The sequence below is a fragment of the Quercus lobata genome, chromosome 12 (genome assembly GCF_001633185.2).
Source record: "Quercus lobata isolate SW786 chromosome 12, ValleyOak3.0 Primary Assembly, whole genome shotgun sequence".
Taxonomy (NCBI): domain Eukaryota; kingdom Viridiplantae; phylum Streptophyta; class Magnoliopsida; order Fagales; family Fagaceae; genus Quercus; species Quercus lobata.
In genome coordinates, this window is record NC_044915.1 from 11,165,286 (window position 1) to 11,187,512 (window position 22,227).

Here is a 22,227-nt window from a genome sequence, read left to right on the forward strand (position 1 = left end):
AAGACTGGATGGTTATGATTGGAACCAGACAGAAAACCTTTTATTCAAGTTGGTCCCAGTGGGGTCCCCACTTATCTAATTTTTTTTTTTTTTTGCCACACTGAAAAATCTTTTCCCATGCGATGCGATTTTCCACCATGGGCACGAGGGGGTTCCCTGGACAAAAGCCTTCGCTTTCTTCAACTTTTCTGGTAAAACGAAAAAACAGTGCCTTCTCAAATCTCTCTGATTTTATTTTCCATCGCAACTTTGCGCTTGTAATTCACGCTAGAACAAAACTCAACAAGCTTTTAGCGTTGTATTGCTCTATGAAGCGTGTCGTCAACGAGTAAGGAGAGAGCGTTCGAGCTGGAGTTGTCACAAATAATTGTTGTATATCTAACTCATCGGATGGCTTTGGAGCCAAGTTTTATACGGCTAAGATCAAATGGATATTATGAACAAAATCTCTAATTTTGCTTTCTTTTTCTTTTTTTGCTAAACAGAATATTTATTTATTAACTAAGCAGCACCATTACAAGTATTGTACACTGGGTACTCGCGAGGAGTGCCTAATTTCAAAATAGCACATACATATTTTATATAAACAAAATTTGAACATTTATTATATTCTTTAATACTACATTGGTGCTCTTGTCCTTTCTTTGCTAATTCATTTGTCACACCATTTGCTTCATGAAAGGAGTAACGTAGAAGGATAGTCCATTTTAAGTCGAGTAGCATCCTACAATCTAAAATCAAATCAAAAAGTTTTGGTGCTAAAACTAAGGTGGTCGATACTATACTGGTACCAACCATACTAGCCGGTATGTACCGTACCGGTACATATACCAATATAAAAACGCTAACGTTTCATACCGATTTAAATACCGATCAATTTCGAGCAATACCAACAGGTACAAAAAAAAAAGGCTTTTTTTTTTTTTTTTAGTTTTGTAATTTTTGAATTTTTGTAAGGACAGAATGGTAACTTACTTGTATTAACTTATTAGTATTCTTTATTTTCTTAGTATGCAATGAACAATTAAGCTTTCTATTTTTTATATTGTGTTTTTTTTCTTTTAATTGATACTAAATTCTAAAATCATGAATAATTTTTTCTGAATTAAGGTAATATTTTATGATAAACTTTTATATTTATTATAATATATATTTATAAATATAAAAAAATAACAGTAAACCCGAAATGGTACACCGATATTGACCAGTACCGAAATATATCATTTTATTGGTCAAACAAGTACAATCTCATATACAAGATTGACTCCCTTGGCTAAAACACCGTATGTTACAAATCATGTTTATTTTAAATTTGAATGAAAGAAAATTGCATTAATCTGCATGGGTTTATGAGAGAAAGCAACAAAGTGCAGACCAAAGAGGAAATGGGTATTTAAAAACAAAAAGAAAAGAAAGTTAGAAAATGTATATGCCTTCCACAATAAAAGAAGAGAAGAGGTCACGTGTGTTTCTAATTGTTCAATCCTAAGCAAAAAATAACATATCTGCGAGTGACGAAGTAAATTTAGTGGCCTTCAATAGACAGCTACTATAAAGTAATCGTAGGCTTGTAGCTAATAATTCTAATGATGGTTTCAAAATAATTCTGTTGACACACAAAGAAAGTGGCCTTTTAGTCAACTAAACGATTAATAAACTAATACTACTAAACCAACTCATGATAATTTGAAATCTGAAAATCCAGATGAATAAGATGGACTAGATCAACACATTGTCAATCTCAAGTTGATTTAACTAAGTTTTAGTGAAAGACCATTTAAGATGATTAAAAAAAATAAATCAATTATCAAAATTTGAACCTCTCTTTCGCTAGTAATGAAATTTGATTGAAAATGAAAGTATGTTAGAAGTCAATGAATATAGATTATGTTATTTGAAAAGTAGAGGGTGTTTAATTTTTAGTCTAGGGTGTGCCTTCGTAATAATTTGAAATGAGGTCATATGCATTGAAAGGTCGTCTACATAATGATGAGCACAAATATCAAATAATCAAATAAAAATTCAAACAATGACATCAACATCAACATTTTAAAATGTATACATAAGCTTAAGGTAACCAGGTACAAAATCTTGTGCATTATAATTACATTTCCATACATAAGTAAAATCGATTATACATCCCTCTCATGACTTGCATTGTCTGTCATATACATTTAGACTAGAGACTTTGATGTATATATCAAATGTAACCAAGCATAAATGTTAATTAATTACTCAAGTTTAGTATTTTTCAATTTGCTCAATTAATAAATCCCTTATGGGGGAATAACATATTTAGTATTCAATCCCTACCTACATAAAAAACTAATTGATGTCTTCTATATCTTGATTATAAAGAGTAATCGTCATAAAAGCAATTATGTCATCTTTGTTAGTTATGATATAGGAATTTTTTTTTTTTTTTTTGGTGATTATGTAAATAAAAACAACATACAAATTTAATCATATACAAAAACACATACAAAACAAATAGGCAAGAACAACAAATATAAATCAGTAGATAAAAATCAATATGTAAAATAATTAAATAACTCACAGATCAGATGAATAAAGAATGGATAATGCAAACTCAATCAGTGCTTGTGTTTGACACAATATCCTAAAAATAAATTTCACCCCTCACACTATTCATCAATGATACTTTAAGACTCATGAACATCTGTCTCTCAAAACACAATGATCAACAACGCACATAAAAAGTACTACAATCTTCGTGCACAATGAACTAAACTATGTGTCTTTTCTCTTTTTAATTATATGCAACTATATGCATAAAAAATATATATATATTATAAGAAACTCAAGAGAAGAAAAAAAAAAAAACCCAACATTTATGAATGAGGGATTCTATTTATATTTTTCCATTTGAACAGAGTAATGCATAGTGAAACATACATTAAAAACAATAATAAATAATTATCTAATATTGGGACAACCCATATGAACTTTAGCCCATCTTTATATATATATATATATATATATATATACCATAAAGGGGGAAGTGGACGCACTGCTGAAGAGAAGGAGACGGAAGCACAGTAATATTGTAAATGGAAATAAAGTATGTAACTTGAAAGTAAATAGCTTGAATGTAAAAACAATAATAAGGCAGTAGAGCCAGCCAAGCAGTATATATCAAAATAATTCAAAGTAAATAAGAACAATAGTTCAAAATAAATGAAAGCAATTTAGAACCATCCGGTATGGCGGTAATCCGTCCAAGGTGGTGGTAGCAACAAGTAAAGTAATGAACATAGAACTGAAAATACTTCTTATTGAAAGTAGGATAAACACTTACAGTAGTAGTAGTGAATACAAGATCTCAACAGTTACAAGTTAACAGTTACAAAACTTGAACTAGTCCTAGTTACAAGGTTTGTAGGATTACAAGGCTTGTAGTGAACAAAGGTGAACAAAGTTGTAGTAGTAGAAGAAGTGGATTCTCTCTCTAAGAAGGCTAGTTCTAAGGGAAGAGAAATCAGAACTAAAACTTTGCTTAGAAAAGCCCTCAGGGACATCCCCCCTTAAATAGGCAAAGCTTTGAGTAAACAATACTCGTGAACAGTAAAAGTTAACAGTAAAAGATAAATTGCTGAAAGCAATCTTGGTGTGACTAAAAGTCACGGGAAACACGAAGAATCAACTTTTCAGAACATTATCATTAGGAGTGGAAATTAACAGTGAAAGTCCACTGGTAAACAGTGTAGCATTTGGCCTTTATGCAGGCTAGACAAATAAGAGAATCAAAATCTTCCGCAAAATCCGGAGTATTATGAACCAGTACCGGATTTTCCGCAACATATTTGTGAAGGACAATATTTTATCTTGGCTGTTGTGCAAGCCAGACAAATAAAGTAACATCAGTCTCGAAATAGTAGTGACCTCATCAATCAGTAGAGGGAGCATCGGAGGGATAACCATCAAAAGGATCAAAAGGACCTTGTGGAGAATCACATACATGCTCATGGTAAATAGCATACTTATTACAGAATCCGCAATATAAAATTGGCTCAAACTTTGGAGTTTTTCCTGGGATAAGAAGACTGTTTAGATCAGGATGATCTTTTGTTTGTAGGTGAACAAAGGCATCAGCATAGGGTTTGGGGCCAAAAACAGCAATTCTACCTGTGCTTCCTATGAAATGATAATTTTTCCATAGATCATGAGCAACTTCACAAATTTTATTATTAAAATAATTTCTCCAGCATTTGCAAGACCAAAAGGATCTTTAAAGGACAATTGAGAATTTCCCTTGAACCATGGCCCTTGGTGAGTATAACCATTAATGAGAATGAGATGCTTTGTGGGGTTAACATTCATCCAGTTATTTCTCTCCCATTTTGGCAGAGTGCTCTAGCATCTAATAGTAACAAAAGGTCTAGTGGAAGAGTTTTCAAACCCTTTAATAGCATTCTGAATGATCTGTGGAAGTTGGCTGGCCTGTTTATGACTTGTCAACTTTACAAACCTAACAAAGCCATATTCAAACATTTGGGAAAGCCAACTAGAATTAGGATCATCATCATCGCCATCATCTGAATCTTCATCAGTGAAATATGAACCATCATCAAAATTAATCAGGAGACCAGGAAATGGATGTTTCTTTTCATATACTCTGAGACTGCTCCCAAAGTGATCTTCCCATTCAAGCTGAATAAAGACATTATCACCTTCGTCTATTTCATTAGGGTCAGGAATAGTAGCAGTAACAAGTTTTCTGAAATACTTGGACCATAGGTCAAAAGACCTAAACATAGCCTTGCTATCTAGAATACAAGATTGTAAATCTAAAGGCAAGTTGGCAACAGCACTTCTTAACATGGATTGGGTCTTAGGACTCAATCTAGCATAATCAGTACCTATTATAGTCTTTTTATCCATCGAATGGATTTCCTCTTTGCCAAAGAGTTGACTAATGTAGGCTTTAAGACGGCTCACAAGAGCCTCATTTTTTGAAATAAGGTTATTTTCTGGAACAAAGTCAATATTTGAAGCAAGGTCATTTTCTGGAATAAGGTTACCATAATGGCTCATATAAATCTCGTTTTGAGCAGTAAGGTTAACAAGGTGGATTTCAAGGGCTTTAAGGGTTTTGTGAAAAACATTACTGTGGTTTTTGGTAAAAGCAAACTGAAGGTTATCAAGAATGAATTTAATAGAATCTGGTAATTCTGAATAGGTTCCATTGTGGAATTGTAGATTTTTTGACAAAACTTCCTGTAAAGCAATTAATATATCACCATTAGAGTATGTCACCTCTACCGGGACATCTCCTTGAAGGGATGTTGATCCACTGAGTTTTACACCAGAAGATGCGCCTTCATGCATTTTAAAAGGTCGTCCCGCTGGGAACCCTTTGTTTTGAGAATAGTCCTGTGCAGGAGCTTTAACCTTTTATAATATCATTTTAACCTTTTATAATATCATTTTTCTTATTCATTCTCTCCTTAATTCTTTAATTTATACTAGGGAAAATTGCACTTTACCCACTTGTGGTTTGGCTCGTTTTAATAGTGCCTACCCGTAGTTTAAAAGTTATTACTTAACCCACCTGAGGTGACCTCCGTTAGACCCTCGTTACCCACCTCTCCCTTTTCACCGTTAAAAATAGGGGTAAATATGTCTTTTTCATTATATATTATGTCTCTCTCCTCTTTTCTCTTCTTCTTCTTCTTCTTCTTCACAATCAAAACCCAGAAATGTATATGGAATGATGCGTTTAACGTTCTTACCCAATGCCCATTGCAATTGCCAAACATACTTTTACAATGACAAGAAAACCAATACACCTACAATCACAAATAAAGCCACAAATCCATGTGAACATACACCTACAGATTCGCTAGCCTTCCACTGCTAAATCCAAAAATTGACTACTTAATTCTTCATAAAACAATCACAAAATAAAATACAAAAATTAAGAATAAATGGTATCCACCAATTTGCTAGATTCTATCTTTACCCTAGGCTTTTCTCTCTCTAAAACTCTAACCTCTTCTCTTTTACTGGGTTCTCTAAAAAAAAAAAAAAAACCCAAATTTGCTAGAAAAAAAATTCTGCAAAAAAAAACCCCAACAATCTAGCAAATCCAACACCACAGCCAACTCATTGAACAAACAATACATGCATGTATTACCTAGGAGCAACTGAGCCATGCCTCCATTCAGATTCCAAAGAAGGAAGAATGGTCGGCTTTCTTACTGCTGTACGGATGACATTGAGGGCAATCACACAAGTGGTTTCCTGCTTTTCAGGAAAAGAGGAAGATAGATCTCCAAAAGCTATTGCGCTTTTTGACGTGGCTATAGCAGGATCAAAAAAAGGCTCTAGCATCTCCACAAGAAAAAGAATCATGTGCTTGACTTCCTGAAAGAACCACAGACAGAGTCACACAATTCTAACCATATATGCCCACTACATAGGAGGTGCTTAGCTATAAAGCTACCAAAAGCCAACAAATCTAGTAGCAATATCCTAAGCACAGTGATTGCCAACTAGACACTAAGGGGTTTTTTGCCAAAACATTCAGTCCAAATTCGTAGCCCAAAACCCTAGACCAGGAAGAAAAGCAAAGAAACAATAAAAATGAAATTATTAGATCGGTTGAGATTGAAGCAGCGGAGAGCGGTGGATTGGTGGATTCAAATTTTCTGGGGTTAATGGATTTATGGATTCTTTTTTGTTTTCCCTTGCTATCTGGGTTTGTAACTTAAATTGATTTTTATTTTTTTATTTTTTATTTTTGACAGCAAGATTTGATGTATATTGTTGGTAGTGTATACATCAAGAAGGAACCAATTATTGTGTTGATTGAACAAGATTCGGGTCATGAAATGGGATTTGGGTTTGAAGATTTGATTTCTAAGATGGTGAGAAAGAAGTCGTTCTTCAATATGTTGCTTCTAATTCTGTTTCTATTGTGGCTTATATAGTAAAGGAGATTTTTTAACGAAAATGGCAGAGGTAGGTAACGGTGGTCTAATGGAGGTCACCTAAGATAAGTTAAGTGATAACTTTTAAATCACTGATAGATACTATTAAAATGGACCAAATCATAGATAGGTAAAGTGCAATTTCGCTTTATACTATTTCTATTCAAATTTTATCAACAATATTTAGCCCACTCCATTGATGCAATGCAAGGTCAAAAGCTCTTTCCCATCATGTACATACTCGCCAGCTGAGTGAACACTGCAGCCGAGTCAAGATGAGCCAAGCCAACTTGTTCAATTTTTTTTTTTTTTTTTTGTCATTTTATCCTTGGCCAATATTGAGTTAATTAAAGTAACCAAAGACTACTGTAGCTTGAGAGAGAGGGGGAGAGAGAGAGTAAGAAAGAGGGGACAAGGAGAGTGGAGTTCACGTGGGGGCGAGAGGTGAAGGGGAGTTAGCGGAAAAGAGGGAAGCGTGGAAGAAAAATCAGGCCCTCCGCAACTCACGTGGACCAACATGTCTTGCTGGGAGACACGTGGTCTTACGCTCTACAATTATACATGGGCCCCTATTCCCCTACCCATACAGTCGTGCGTGTCATCTTGTCTCTCCACGCTCCGACACCCTCCTCATCACAATCATTTGAACTCCTTCCCTCACCCTCACCCTTCTATCATACCCTCACTCATTACCCCACCCCCACGCTCCTTCACTCTTCACTCTTAACTCTAAACTATAATATATTTTTAGATCAACGACTTAGTATATTTTAGTTTTTTTTTCTTTTTCTTTTTCTTTTTTTGGACATATCTAAGGTTTAATTGTATCTCCCAATTATCAAATCATTAAAAGATAAATCAATATAGCAAGTGATTAAAAAAAATCAATACTAATTTAGAGGAGAATAATGTTTAAGAATGTTGTTGATAATGGTTGAGCTTATATATTTTAAGAGTAATATTATGTCAATAATATTTTCACAACAAATTTTATATAAGTGGTAGACTATTATTGATTCTAATCTAAATCTACTACTGACATAATTTATTGTGAGTATATTATAAACATAACATTAATTTATATTTTAATTAGTATTCATTATAGATAATGTTAATATGACACGTTATGGTACTTGGATAACTTATTTGCTACTAACTTATTTATTTAAATAATTCTAATCTAAGCCCATTATTAACATAATTTATTGTGAAGATATTGTAAATGTTGCATTGCTTTATATTTTAATTAGTATTCATTATAGATAATGTTAATAAGGCACATTATGGTACTTGGCTAACTTATTTGCTGCTAATTTGCTTATTTAAAGAATTCTAATCTAAGTCCACCATTGACATAATTTATTGTGAAAATATTGTAAACCCAACATTACTTTATATTTTAATTAGTATTCATTATATATATATATATATATATATATATATATATTTGGGATAACCATTATAGATAGTTTTAATAAGGCATGTTATGGTACTTGGCTAACTTACTGTTAATTTACTTATTTTAAAAAGATGACATAAAAAATGAATTTAAATAAAAAAGTTAAGGTTATTTGGAACATCAAATTTATTTGTTTAAAGTCAATTTTTATCTCACTTTTTAACAAGTCAGCTAACAATAAATTAGGTTTAGCCAAAATTACAATACACGTTAGAGTGATTTATTTTTATTTTTTTTTAATCTCTTATATTACTCCATGGATGTTGTGGTCTTGAGCTCACTCAGCATGGGTCAAGAATTATGATAACCGTTTATCTCTATCTAGAACTTTTGTCCCATCTCTATCACCAGGTTCTGGTGCACTATGGTCCCAACTCCCAATTTTGGTTATGTTCATTTCACATAGAAGTCCCTTCTTGTAAAATGACTAAAGAATCCCTAATATGTTTGTTAATGATTTGCCTCAAATTAAAAAGTGGCATGTTTTAATCATTGAGAAAGACCACAATCACTACTATTTTTTCCTTTTTTTTTTTTTTTTTGATTCTTTTGAATGATAATTTTGGGTTTCTGTTTATTTTTATATCATTTGAATACTTTGTGCTCGATTGTAATATTTTGATTTACACTAAAATGAAACTCTATTGGCTCTCTAATTAACTTTTCTCACAGTAGACACGTGTTGATCAACTTTTGCATACCCAAAAATGAGTGTTATGGCAATACAAGTAGTGCTAATCATCACAAAAAGAAGTTAACTTTTGTCAATTTTTAAGGTGGAAGAGTGGCTATCTAGAGTTAGCAATGTGTCATTTCTTGTCTCCCTCCTAACCTAAATGCTATAGATTAGCTTTCAAAAGAGTTTGATTTTTTTTTTCTTCTGGATGAGGAGGAGACCAAAAGAGTAGTGCTTATTAATAGATAGTGTTTTGATAACTTTTTATCTTTCCTTGAAAGATCAAATAATGTTTTGATATTGCAAATAGTTAAAGTTTAATTAGTGTCGTATTTACATATTAATAAGTGGTTTAGGGACCCATTAAACTTTGGAACATTTGTAGGGTTTTTTCAACTTGATTTTTCAGTGCAACTATTATTCTACGCTTGCTTAGAAAATTCAAACTCTTATCATTGTTAGATTCTCTAACTCTAATGAAATACTAGTTTGTGTAAAATATTAACAAAATGAAGTAATTTGATACAATTAATTAGTTATCATTTCTTTCTTTTTCTCAATATGATAGACCCGGAGCAATTAATTATCCTACACCTAGAAAATGTGTGTTTATTTGTCCTCTAAGAAGATCATCTCCTTTCCGCAATATTCATGACTAAACTTTTGGAGATATCATAACAGCATGGCATCTATGTGTACCAGAAAAGGACATAGCAATTATTTGTACTCAATTTCATTGAGACTTTTATCACCACATAGTGCTTATTATCTCCACCCTATACCTATCCCCTTTAGATTCCAGTGCCTGTCTAAGCCACTTGGCAGTTTCAAACCCACCCCTACCCCCCCTCCCACAAAAAACGCATGAGAGATACCCTCAAATGCTCAAATCATACGGATTTTTCAGATTTTAATTAATTCAATTAATAAAAAAAATTATCATTAAATAAAATATTTAAAATTTAAAATTTACTTATATTAAAAATTAATAAATATTTTAATTTGACGATAAAAAATAATAATTTCTAAGCAAATGTTATAAGTTGAATTATTAGTGTACTTATAAAAAAAATAAAGGTAAAAAGATATATAAAAGGGCCCTCCTCAAATCATAAGTGAGGAGATTTCTTCCAATTAAATAAATGAGATTAAACAAAATCATGCACGCCCTCCCCGGAAAGGGGATAGTGTTTTAAGGATGCTATTATAGGCTGGCTTAGCACATTGAGACAGTCAACATTTACCAAAAATATCCAAATTAGGGGAAACCCAAAAAAAAAAACCCAGACGCATTAATCAATCTCCAAGCTCAACTCTCCCTCGCCATCTCCAAGGCACAAAAAATAAGCACCATCATTAGAGCGTGAATCAAACGCACTACAATACTGGGTGAAGTTGTATTCATGATGATGATGATGACGATGATGATGGTGATGATGGTGTGGTGTATAAACCTATTAAATGAAAACAATTAATAATGAGAGTTAGGATTTTTAGGGAGAGGCGGGACCGACAAGATGTCCGATGATGATTATGGTGTCCCCACGAGGTGCGTGATAGCTGTCCCACGTGTTCCCTTTTCCTTACTTACACAACACAACATAACACAACCCAACCCCCAATAATAGATCTCTCTCTGTAATGTATATTCATTAATTAATAGTGTGTGATTTTTTAGCCCTATTTATAGGCCAATTTGCTTCACTACCCAACAATCTCTATCATGCATTGCCCACCCTCTTTGCGTGCCCTCCCTGCCCGTACGAGGCTCATTCTCCATGTGATTCTCACGTGAACTTGGCCCCCTCATCTATCTTGTTCCTTCCCATCAACTTCCCAAAACGTACAACGTCAAACTCTAATTTTTGTTTGTAAAACTATTGGATGAAATTTTGTACCAAAAAACTTGTGGTTTTCAAGTAAAACATGGAAGTAATGGAACCTTTTAAGTTTGTTTTTTAGTATGATATTTATTCCTCACAAAAGATAAATTTAAGTGTAAAATAAACCTTTTGGTTTCGAACTCAATTTCCACATAAAACAAAACTATACGAGTTTGTATTTTACTCAGTTGTCATACACATAAAACAATATTATAAGAGAGGTAAGCGGTACACTCAAAATTTCATAGGTTTCTGTGTTTTATAGAGAAATTGGGGGAGGATTGTGTGTATTTTTAATTTTGCATCTAATCATTTGAGATTAAAGAGGTTAAAATATAAGTCCAAACACTTATTTAAGTATAATCCAAAATTCTAGTCATTCTATTGTTACATGATGACTTTCTTTCTTTCTTTTTTTTTTTTGTTGGGGGGGGGGGGTGAAATCTAGCTATTAGCAATAATTGTGACTATTTCTTATTATAACTAACAGCTAATACTACTTCCGGCGGCATCCTATTTGAATGAAGTATTAATTCAACCTGCCATAATTTGTGATAATGAGAAATTCATTTATTATTTATGTTAAAATAATAATTAAATAATTGAAGACATTATTTCCCATCAATTTAATTTGTGGGGACTGGAGACAGATATAGTATGTTATGTAATCAATATGGTCATGAAATTGAATCTAATTGAAAATTTTATTAGCTAAAACAAGAGTTGTTATTCTTATCCATCTTAACAAGTCAATTTCTAATAAATCAGTGATATCATTTAAATAACTGAAATATCATATAACATAGAGTTACTAGAGACTCCTTAGTAACTACCGCATATGAACAGTATGGTAAATAATCCTTACTTGGGCACAAAAAATTAATTTATTTTTAATAGGATTTTAATCGGGATTGTCAATTCTGATTTTCAATCAATCTCTTCCTAAAACTGCTTCAAATTTAGAAAAATTCCAACAAAATTTCACACATCGACTGCATAAAATTAATAATTATTAGATTTTATATCAAAAAAATTTTGTTAGATAGTGTGTTTTCTTTTAGGTTTTTCTCAAACCATGCAATGCATATGTACATAATTGAAGTCGATTACTATATTATCGGACAACTCGTCGTGGACCCAACCATCTTACCATCTGCCCGTACAAGGTTCAATCACATGTGATTTGCACGTGAACCTGACCATTGCTGTTGTTTTTATCGACTTGCGATTGCGCAAAAATGACAATGTTGCCCCCCTTCCCCTTATTGGTGTCCAATCATTGGTGGCTTGATAAGTACCTGTCGTTTCAGGGGGGTCTCCAAATTGAAAGTGTGGGGCCCACACTGGTCCAACGTTTACTGATTAGACTTCTCAGTTGGCTTAGTCATGTCTTGATGACAATGAATTTTAACCATTTCATCTCAACCTTTTTGTCCCATCAACCACTTTGTGTCAGTTAGTTACTTGGGCTATAAGCGGTAAATCAGTTATTTTATACTCTTACTTTTTTTTTTTTTTTTTTTTGGGTACATATTATATTTTTTGAACATTTTTATTATAAAAAAAAATGTGATTTTTATCAAAACAATGAAAAAAAGGGAAAATTTTTTATTTTTAGATTATGGAATCTCTAGATTTTATCAAAAGATAACCGGTTAATGCTTGTAGGTCATCAACTTTAGACTTTTTTTTTTTTCAAAAAATAGAAAAATTTGTCAAGACAATTAGTTTTTTTTTTTTTAAATGGTACATTAATAAAATCTTTAATTTTAAAGGAAAAAAAATATTTTAGCGTGACTTTGGACTATAATCTAAAGCAAATCCAATTGTTCCGTATATAAAACCCTTTATTTTTTTTGGGAAAAAAAAAAAAAAGCCCTTATGTTGTAAACCCAAAAAATAAATTATAATCTTAATTTTGGCTTATTTTACACATTGAATACAATGATTGACAAACCTTACAAAATAAGATAAGCGAGCAATTATTTCTATGTGAGTAAGATTTAGGTGCTGTTCATTTGATTCATCTCTTAAATTTTTACTATGTAGATTTTTTCTCATGAGATGGAAGTGTATTTTTTAGTTAAGTAGTTACATTACAAAATCTTAATAAGAGAATTTAAGGAACAAAACTTAAGGTATTATACCTAAATTTTGTCATTTCTATGTTATTAGCGTTAACTGCAATCTTTAACCACGCAGTATACAAGCAAAAATGAAAAAAAAATGACAACTATTTATTATTGACATCAGCATGAGGTGAGTAGAACACTTAAAAAGAGTTTTTTATCAAGACATTTAATTGAAAATAATATTCGAGTTTGTACATCATCTTTGGTTGCTTTGTGATATCACTCATGAATCTTTCTTTATTTTCTGTTCATTTAAGCTTTAGGCCTTTTACCATATTTGAAAGTTCCTTTTACCGTTTAGCTATAAAAAATTTTAACTATTTTATCTTTCCCTTGTCGTGAGTAGTCAGTAGTGACAAGATCATGACAAGGAAAAGTCAAATACCTATGCGATCCTGCGGTAATATGATATTAGTTTAATGTTGTAGATACATAGAGTTCTCAAACGTTAAAATAAAGAAAAATAAAAAATAAAGTATAAAAAGAGAAGAAGAAGAAGAAGAGGAGAAGATGTTGTAGATACATGGTAAAACTGACCAGTCAAACCATAAAGTCCAGAGTCTCAATTCACATAGGCTATCTGTTTAAAGGAAAAGGTTAAAAAATGTTTGAGAAATATTTATAAGAAAAATTTATGAAAAAAAAAAATTTAGTGACAACTTTTTACATTTATTATAAAATCGTTATAAAAACTTTTCTAAAATAGTGCATTAACAAATACCCAAGAATACCACTAAACGGACTCTTATTAATTAAGAAGTAATAAATGATGAAAGCAAGAAGAATAAGATACAAGATTTATATTATTAAGAAAAGGTGTGTAATCATTTAATCCAACACTTATCACAATATTAGTTTATTGTTGTAGATACATAGAGTTCTAAAAAATAAAAAATAAATAAAAACAGGATTTAGATACATAGTATAATTGACCTGCCAAACCAAAAAGCCTAGAGTCTCAATTGACATGTGCTATTTGTTTAAAGGGAAACTAAGGGTATTAATTTAGAAATTTTTTTTATAAATTTTTTATGAAAAAAAAAAAAAAAAACATTTTGTTTTAATGGTAACTTTTTATATTTCCTATAAAAGTGGTATAAAAATTTCTTAAAATAATGCATTAAGAAATACCCTAAGGGCATACATTAAATCTATGTGTTTCTAATTTCCTTAATTACTTAATTACATCTTACACGTCTAGTTTAAATTTCGAGTAACATTACAGATACAAACTATTTTACAATATTTTTACAAAATGTTGATGTGGCCAACCTTTTATTGGTCTTCATATATGCCTATCATTAATATCACTTTTTCATTTACCAATAATTACTCACCACATCAGCAGTTTGTAAATTTTTTTTATAAAATAGTTTATATCTCTAACATTATTCTTAAATTTCTACGTATTTGATGCAATACAATTAGTATTTTTAGAGATTGTTTAGAAAAACTTATCATGATTTAATCCAACCACATATATTAATACCAAATTAATAGCAATAAATGATGAAAGTAAGAAGAGCAAGATACAAGATTTAAATTATTAAGAAAAGTGTGTAATCATTAAATCCAATCTAGTTCTCACAAACTATAATCTCGAGCACCCTAAGGAACCTCCTTGAAGATTTGTTACAATAAACTTTGCTAAAAAAAATAGATAAAGTTCAGCTGCAAAATTGGTTGTAGTCTTAAAATATAACCTTAATCAATATTTTTATTGGAGTTGAATTTCAATAAATTCAGTATTGGATTACATCTTATTATAATATCCTCCACGCTTGCAAAAATTTTAGAAAATTAAAGATTAATTGCTATGTCTTCAATAAATTGTTTAATTGTAAGTTTTAGTAGTTTAAAATTATCCATAAAATAAAAGCTTATAGATCATATAGTAAATAATATACAATTGACACAAAATTTGACATGTATATTAAGAGAGTAAAGAACATACAAATCAACAGTTAGATTTTCAAAATATATAATAATATTTAATTGATTGAGTATGATTATAGCCTTAGGTTACAACTAATTTTGTCGTCAAAATTTGTCAAAAAAAAAATATCACGTGGATTCAAACAATATCAGAATCACTCTAGTTGCACACAAGATGAGCAAAAAAAAACTATGGGCAAAAAATAGTTTGGCTCAAAGAAGTGAGAGGAGGAGATGTTCTTTGTCATGCTTAGTGTGTTGGCGTAACCTAGCCCTATTGGAAGTAGCAAAACCAAGTCTAGCAATCCCACTCAAACCTATAAGCAACATTTTGGGGTTCAATTATTGTTTCGCTTGAGCGAAGTAAATAATAGATCTGGGGTGATTAGTGTTTTAGTCTGATGATAATCATTAGGTGCAGATGCCTTCATTTAGTAATACTTCAAGTCAATTTCTTCTTATTCTTTCTTTATTTTTTTAAAATTTTATTTATAATTCAACGATTATAAGTTATAACGTGAGAAGATGATTTTGAATTTTGAATGTCTCCGTTAGAAATACCAAAAAATGTAAACTAATTAAGTTACAAGACTCTTTGCACTTCAAAACAACTCAAGACCAACATTTATAATAAATCAGTTATACCTAAATCATGATATTTGATTCTCGAGAGAGAAAAAAAATATCTTGATACTTGATTGCAACCATTGTTATGGAATTGACCAATACTAAAATCTTAACAACGACTTATCCGAACTTTGTTTTTATTTCATTAATTTTTGTTCTTATGCTTGTGGGGGTTGGGACTATAAATTGACAAATTAAAAATCAAATGCCCTTCCAAGTCAAGCCCTGGCAGTGGCACCCTTCTAAACCCGATACTTAATATAACCTTTAACCGTGAGAGAGTACATGCAATTGTTACAAGCAAGAAAGCTGCTGCTTCTTTTTTTTTCTTTTTTTTTTTGCATATTCCTTTTGTATCTTGTATTTATAATTTTCTTCATTTTTTTATTATAAAGATTTGACAATGATCATGCACTTAGTAATATTTTCACCAAAGTGAATATTTAATTAATTTGATATGATAATATAATTTGATCAATATATTTTTTAAATAACATAAAAAAAAAATTAGGAAAAAAAACTTGTTGGGGATGAGTTTGAAAGGCATATAACCTTCAATTTATTAATATACAATTTCTAAGATGTGTCGTAAATGGACTAGCAAATTTGTCACATCAAAAAGCCACTTCAAATCCAATTAGCTGAGTCACTAACAGAAATCCTAACACTTCTCCCTCATTTTTATCCTCTCTCCCTGGCAACTGCAACCACACTATTTTCTCCCTCACCACCACCACTGTTAATTGTTTCTCTCATGCATGTGAACCTACGATAAGTTCATGCTCACACACTAAGAACCCCATAACTTAGTGGTATTGATATTGGTATCTTTTATAAAGAAAATCAAATTAAAAAAAGCACCCACTCACATCTTCATCATCACAACCGCCACAGCCCCAAAACTATGTGGCCAAGCCCAAATCTAGAGAGTAGTTGCCATTAATGGAGTATTTTAAATTTTTTTTTTTTAAATTCTAGATAATGCAATGTTAAATGCTTAAAACAATACAACATGATCACATACTTTACTAGAAATTGATGCTTAAATTTATAAGACATTTAAATGCCGGAAAGAACAACTTATCCTGAGAAAAGAGAGCTACATATATGTTAGAAAGAATTGGAGAAATGACGAAATGAACATAGTGAGGCCAGTCGTTGTTTCAATAGAAGTGGCAGTCGAAGCAGACGTCAGCCTTAATGATAGAAAAGAATTCCTTCCTGAGAAGGCTAAGGAAGATAGAATAGCTCTACTTCCTGTTGATCTTCTTCTTCTTTTTTTTTAATGTAATATCCTCCCTCTTAAAGCCTCTACATCATCAATGTCTTATTCGATTTAGGGCTAGATGATATATCCTCGTACATTTTATTTTTCATTGCCTTCACTATTGTCAACACTTGCGGCAATGAAGAGAACAATGTGGGTGTGAGAAAGAGGCGTTAACAAAAAGAGAGAATGGTTAACACAGAGAGAGAGAGAGAGAGAGAGAGAGAGAGAGAGAGAGAGAGGCATTTGGAATCCTCTTAGTGATCAGTTGACTTAGAGTTGAGTTGACTTTTTAGTTGACGTGACAATTGTTTATTGGTTCAATTAAGATGCATTGCATGGATTGTACATTAATAAATTGTACGTAATATGGTCTCATTTGAATGATATGTCAACTTTAATAGATCACTACTGGTTTTTGAAAACATATTTGGAACTTATTAAAGGACGAGTGGCTAGCCTTGAAATGGGACATAAGGATATGATCACACTAGCATTTTATGCTTAATTGATTTGTGGTTATTTTCTTTTCCTTTTTCTATTATTTATTTTTCCACCCTTTCTCATTCTTGTGAATGATCGTAAATCTATATAATCTACAATCTATATTAGTACTTTCCCTTATAAAGGGAAGGTAATAATAATAATATTAATATAGATAAATGAAATACAATAAATGAAACCTTTTTTTTTTCTCTTTTCTTTTTGATGTCAAAGTGAGAATCTATTCTGTTTGAAAGAATTACAAATATCTTAACTTTACATTATTTTAAATTTCCGTTCAAGTAAGTCTTAATCTCCACTGATAAGGATTGGCTACGTGCCTTTGTCCTATTAGATCCTATGTAGGTTGTAGGTTGTAAGTTGTAACCCTCATTTACCTTTCTCACAATCATATATCTTCCTATAACATACATACAAAATATCAAATTACCAATTTTACATAGAAAAAGCACATGCCATTAATTACCAACTCAATGGTGATTTGTTTTTTTTAAGACCAAGTTGGTAGGCATCTTAAATTAAGACTTAAGAACAAACCAATTAACTAGACCTACAAGTTTCTCCTATATAAAATTCGATTATGAGTGTGATTGGATAAACTGTTGCAAAACAGTGTTTTTGGTTTAAAATAAACATTTATAAATAAATAAAAGCTACAAAGAGTTCTTGTTGTGAAATGAAGTTGAGTTTTAAAAACACATTTTTAAGCTCTCTAGACACCTAACAAAACTTTTTTTTATTTTTTTTCAATTTGAGATGTGTGGGCTACCCACTCATTGTGGGTGGGAGTGCCCTTTAACCCAAAGGTAAGGAGCATATTGAATATTGACTCCATATAGTGGATAAATCAACATATTAACCCCACATCCCACCTAGTGGCGGAGCCAGGAATTTTGAGCTGAGGGGGCCGAAATATTGTGTTAAGATAAACTCAAATAACAAATAGACACGACCCTAAAAAAATCCACATAATATACATGTGTGTATGAAAATATAAATATAAAATTTCTTATTTTAAGGTAAGTTATATATGTATACACAAAATTATCACTTTAATATGTATATATATACACCTAGACACAAGATCTTCTTTATAAAAGAAACTTATAATTTTCTTAAACTCTAATAAGTATACAAATATTGTATAATTTGATATACAACATACAAATATAAAGAACCAAAAAAAAAAAAAAATGGTCTCTTCCATCAAAGTCATGCTTGACAATAATATTTCACGTAATAAACTTCATCAATTATTATTCTTATAACAAAATTATACATAATTTCCTTTTTAATATATAAATTGTTTGCAAAACTTCATCCATGTTTGATAAATCAAAATCATAATGTTATAACTAAAGTCTCATATGAGCTTTTTTTTTTTTTTTGGATAAAATCTTGAGAATAGAAAATGTCAACCAAATTGCATATATTATCAATGTTGAATGATTTGAACACAATTATAGGATTTGAATTGAGCAAAAAATTAGGGGTCCAACTATTTACTCGCAAAACTTACTACCTAATTATTTTATTCTATTGCAATTGTATATCAACTCTAAACTCTATTTTTTTGAAAGGATTATTAGATTAGTTGATCAATGCTTTCTTTATCTTTGGGGGGGGGGGACTTCTATTTTTCATATAACCTTTAAATATTTATAAATAAATAAATAAATAAAAAACCTATATAGTAAAAATAAAAATAAAAACTTTGGAGGGGCCAAGGTCCCCCAAGGATGCATGTGGTTCGCCACTGATCCTACCTAGACAATCTTAACATACATCCAAATACTTTAATGCTCCAACTTGATTACAAGCTTACGTTACTAAGCTCAACAAACACCTAACAAAACTGATTCTATCTCTCATTGTACAAATTGACATTTCTTAAAAAATTAATTTCCTCAAATCCTTTATTAAATATTAAAATTATTACAGTTTTTTCATTAAAAATAAGGGCCAGGATCAAAGTTTGATATTAAAATGTACATTGTGGTTAAGTATCTAATCAGCAAAATGATTATAAATTTTGACACTGTAATTCAGTAAATGAACAAGATTTGCTGGCAAATTATTCTTTCACCTCGGGCTTCCCTTCCATGCCAACTTGCTCTCTGTTCTCTCCTCTATTATTACCACTCATGTGCTTCCTACGTGGCGCACGAATTTCTATAGAGCCGACGGACAGCAGAGCACACGTGTAGTTGCCTTCCAACACACGTGCACTTTCGTCAAACTTACTTTGTCCTTGCTGGATCTGATCAACGGTCAAACCACAAATCATTTGCCTCTTATTTTTTTTCACATTTTACCGAATGTACCCCTCAAAAACACAGCTTCCTCCTACCTTCTTAACCGGCATAGTTGGTCACCACAAGTACGGGAGTTCTCCTAGCCGTCTGATCAATCACAATAAACAATTATAGCCGTTGATCACGGGATTTCCCACACGTGCATGTGCAAGTGTTTCTAGGAAAGAATAAAGAGGCATCATCACCAGCTCAGCTTAGATATTCGCTTGGGAAACATCGGTGGGTCCCAACATTCAAGGGCCATGTGACCGGCTGAGCTGGTCAACATGTGATTAGCGGTTAGCCCAAATCGTTGCTCAAATCGGTTTTTCCGTTAATCGATGACTAATTTCGAGTTGGGTTACACGTGTATTTTCTGTACGGATGATTTATGGTATTTTTTAATTTCACGGACGATTATACCCATATCAAGTTCGTTATAATAGTGAACCTCACGTGTGGAAAGCAAGGGTACTTTTGGAAACCTCGAAAAGAATGCGTTGTGGTTTGAGAATTTTAATTGGAAAACATGTTTGGTTGGTGGGCTGGTGGACTTTTCAATGCAATTGGAGAATATATAATAATAGCAGCATGTATACGATAGTTTCATTATTCAAAAAGTGTTACATTTTTTGTGCAAATGATTTTTTTTAAATAAATTGTATGATTATTACTATTAGTGGCATACACACCTATCTAATCATGACATTACTTCAAATGATGATAGTTGCTTTCCATCAATCCTGTGATACGATAATCCAATTGTTTATAGTAGATTTAAAAAACCCCAATTGAAGATATTTTAATTTGAAAATCCAGCATATATTGAATAATGATTTGATCTAGAGAGAGAGACCACTAATGATGATAGGGCGACAAAAATAATGTTTGGTTTGTGAGCATGAGAGTGACCAAGTTGAATAACAAATCCTTAGTTTTTCTAGGTTCCTCGTAAGCATGTCTCTCCTATAGGCCTTGAATAGTGAACTTTATTTTTGGGTTAAACGTGGTCTACTTGCATTATATTATATTAAGTGAAATAAGCTGAAGCTAGCATGAACTTTTTCATTTCAAAAAGTACCTTAATTCAACCCCTATTCACAAAGGGCACATTATATTATAATTTCCCAAGGTCTGCAACATGAAGGGTTCTTAGCCATTATGCTCAATTAAGAATCAAATTCACCTTTTAAGGTATGATTACTGTATCTTTAATTTCTGGCAAAGTTATTACAACTTGTTGGTATCTTCCACATGATATGATCATAGAGTATCACAGAGATTAAATCCTGTCCGTTATAAATTAAAAATTTGCTAGCCTTTTTTTTCTCTCTGTCATGTATTCAATTGGTGCAACTTTAATTTCTAATAAATTCACTCATCTCTCTGTATTCAAAAAATGGAATGGTATTTGTCTAGAAATAGCTTAGAAACTCAATTAGTTAGACACTTAAATGCTTGTGGTTAAGATTTATTTATATAAATACGACCTTTCCCACCATGAAGTATAAGGGTATCGTGTGGTACCACGAAGTATATACTGTTGCATTTAATTTAAAAGAAAACAGGAATTAATCTCCTTTCTTCCACGTGTCAAACGTAATCCATGCTTTCTGCTTAATTTGATTTTGACAACTTCACGGGTAATTTTATATTTATATATTCATTTTCGAAACAAATATAATTGGATTTTTTTTCTCATTCTAGACAAAAATTAGACGGCACAGTGACAAAAACTTTGACAGGTATTTAAGGAAAAAAAAAACCCATCTGTTTACCAAATATTGAAAAACAAGAGTAGGAGAAGGTAAAGCATAGAAAATCACAGAAAATGGAGTGGAAGAAATCAAGAAACGTGCTGATAATATTGTTCTATACCAAATCAAGAAAATCACAACTTCAATAGACTTTCGACTAGAATCCTAAAACTACCTTAAGACTTAAGAGCATCAACTGTTCTATACCAAATGCCAATTTATCACGCTAATTTAACATCTGACGCTAGTGCTCTAATAAAATTAATTAAGGGACATTGTTAACTGTAACAACTGATTAAAAAAAAAAAAAAAAACACTAAACATAAAAATACATGCTGATAATATTGTGAAATTGTTTCAGAGACCTCCCCTTTTGAGTAGTACTGCCATCTCTTTTATCATGTAGATGGCAATTCACAATATTTCAACCTCTAACAACTATCTATTCCTTAGTTTCACTATAATGATCGAATTTCAGAATAAGTTGCATATTTTTAAAATGACTCCCATATATATCGCCACGTGAATTTCATCGATGCATGAATTGGTTCCTTTCAAGTAAAGTCACAACTCACAAGTGTTTCAATAAAACCATGCTCCACGTGTGTGATCCATGCAAGTACATCACCATGCAAAAGTAACATCATCATGGACCACATCCAGTACTCCTAGTCCTAACTTCATATATAGACAAATACGGAAATGCCCATGCAAACTAAATGCTTGGCCCTCACAATATC